This window comes from Triticum dicoccoides, chromosome 5B, assembly GCF_002162155.2.
Source record: "Triticum dicoccoides isolate Atlit2015 ecotype Zavitan chromosome 5B, WEW_v2.0, whole genome shotgun sequence".
NCBI lineage: Eukaryota > Viridiplantae > Streptophyta > Magnoliopsida > Poales > Poaceae > Triticum > Triticum dicoccoides.
Genome location: NC_041389.1, coordinates 559,216,967 through 559,219,273, shown reverse-complemented (window position 1 = coordinate 559,219,273; position 2,307 = coordinate 559,216,967). Strand labels below are relative to the sequence as shown.

The 2,307-nt window shown below is 47.6% G+C and overlaps 1 pseudogene; it reads left to right on the top strand.

Annotated features, from left to right (window-relative positions):
• The first annotated feature begins 255 nt into the window (after positions 1 to 255).
• On the top strand, positions 256 to 2,243 carry LOC119310077 (annotated as a pseudogene).
• The last annotated feature ends 64 nt before the right edge of the window (positions 2,244 to 2,307 follow it).

Sequence of the window (2,307 nt, the reverse complement as noted above, 5' to 3'; positions counted from 1 at the left end):
CGCGGCCACCAGCAGGCAGCACCATGGTCGTTGCTCCAGCCACGGGCGTCTCCCCCAATCCCCGCAACATCCGACCTGGGCTACAGCGACACACTCGTAGACGAGGATCCTCGGCCGCAGTGCCCCAACAATTGGGGCGGAGTCGAGAGTGCGCCCTCGAGTGGGTGCTCGATCGGTCGAAAACGAGTACCCACTCATGGTCGCACTCTGGATCGGACGTTCGGCGGCGCCACGGGCGACTTCACTAAGGACGCCATGTGCCGCTTCGAGGACACAACTCCGCGCTGCGAGAAGGCCACGCCATGCAATGAGCTGCTCGCGGTGACACTGCGACGAAGAGTTGGGAGTGAGGGTGAAGGAGAGGGGCCATGTTAAAGAGAGGGTCTAGGCTGTCGGACTGACGTGCTAGATAGTTCGGACTCTTCTACTCTTCCCCTCAATCGGGGTCAGACAATGGGGGTATCGAAAAATTCAAATCATCCTGTTCGATCAAATAGTGGACGAACGGGGTACCCATCGAAGATGCCCTAAAAGTTTAGGGCCTGAATATCCAGCAAACGTCGGATTTTTAGGTATAGCAAATTGAACATTTTTACATGGCGAGTTGTGGTCGCCGAGGATGGGGAATTTAGTTGCTGAGCATGATAAATCCGTCTCGGTTTAATTTTGCCAATAAATTGTCGTGTTTGCAAACTAAAATTTACCATCTTCGCGTCAATATAAATTGCCATGAAAAACGTCTAAAAATCTAACATCGTATTTTTAGCATTTCCGAGAGTTGCACAAATCTAACCTAACCGGTGGGTATAAAATGTGATCGTTGCACGCAAATACCTCCACACGCATTTTTCAAACAAAATTGCCGTGAAAGAATTGAGGTGGAGGCCCCTCAAAAAGAAAAAGGAAAAGAATTGAGACGGAGCATCCCAAGACAGACAGCGAGACAGAGAGGGGCGCAGTTTCCCTTCCCTTTTGATCCCTGCTTGGGGGTTCGGCTCCCCTGCTGGGTTCCCAGCAGGAATTATTGTGCAGGGCGAATAGGTGAGTGCCAGGTGTCCTTGTGGGCCAAACGCACGATGTTGAATCCGTCAAGTTCGGCGTGATAACTATTACGAGTGGGTGGCGGGGCTTTGTGGACGCAAATCACATACGACAAGGTGACCCCATGCATGCTGTTCGTCTACTATGGGAATTCAACCTTTAAGGTTCACATGTTCAATTCACAGGGCCGGGACAAGTTTTTGTCCTCTTCTCAACCACCTTGTGATCATCATGTGTTGAATGGTAAAGTGGATTAGATCTTGAAGCCTGATGTTTTCTCTATGCTTTTTGTGATCTTAATTGTAACAGTTTACTTGATGTGCAGAACAAGTGGTGCCTCATCCTGGACATGTTGATAGCTCAGCTCCACTTTGACTATACAATGTTACCAGGGAGCCATGTAACCAAGGCACAAGATGATAAATTGCTAGAATGGGCTCATACCATCAAGTCTGGATTTCCTCTTTTTGTGGCAGCTATGGACGAGAGCAATGTCAGCTTGAATGACTGTCATGTTGTAAGTTGGATCATGTTTTTTCCAAATCATTTCTTGGTTATGTTAGTTACTCTATTCATGTTGATCAAGATTCTATCTTTTAAACCTTGGTTGTCTCTTTTTTCGTACATGCAGTACATACCACTAAGGCTTGTGGGCCATTTCAAAGAGGAGATTGTTAAGATTGTAGCCCCTGACGAGAGAGTATACGGTGTTGGAGCAAAGAAGCACAATGATGATCAAATCGTACTCCAATCTGGGTGGGACAAGTTTGTGGCTTCTCAGTGCATACAACAGAATGACTTCCTCATTTTCATAATCGAGGGGAAAGCCCGGCCGCCTCAAAGTTCTCGTCCTTGACCCAAGCGGTAGTGAGAAAACTTCATGTTTTGCCTTGGGAAACTCTTCCAATGCCCGAGAAGTGCGTGAAGATTCAGTTGAGATTGTTCATAAAAAGCCACCACTCTCACCCAATGATGACGATGAAGTTACTGACCCGAGTTCTGATGACGATGAAGTTACTGACCTGAGTTCTGATGATGATGAAGTCATGCGAAACGACACTAAAACGTCAAGGAGGGAGCGGAGACCACTACAAGACTGTTGTGCAAAAGCTCGGAAGATGTCTTCAACATCCCACTCTCACCCAATGATGACGATGAAGTTACTGACCCGAGTTCTGATGACGATGAAGTTACTGACCTGAGTTCTGATGATGATGAAGTCATGCGAAACGACACTAAAACGTCAAGGAGGGAGCGGAGACCACT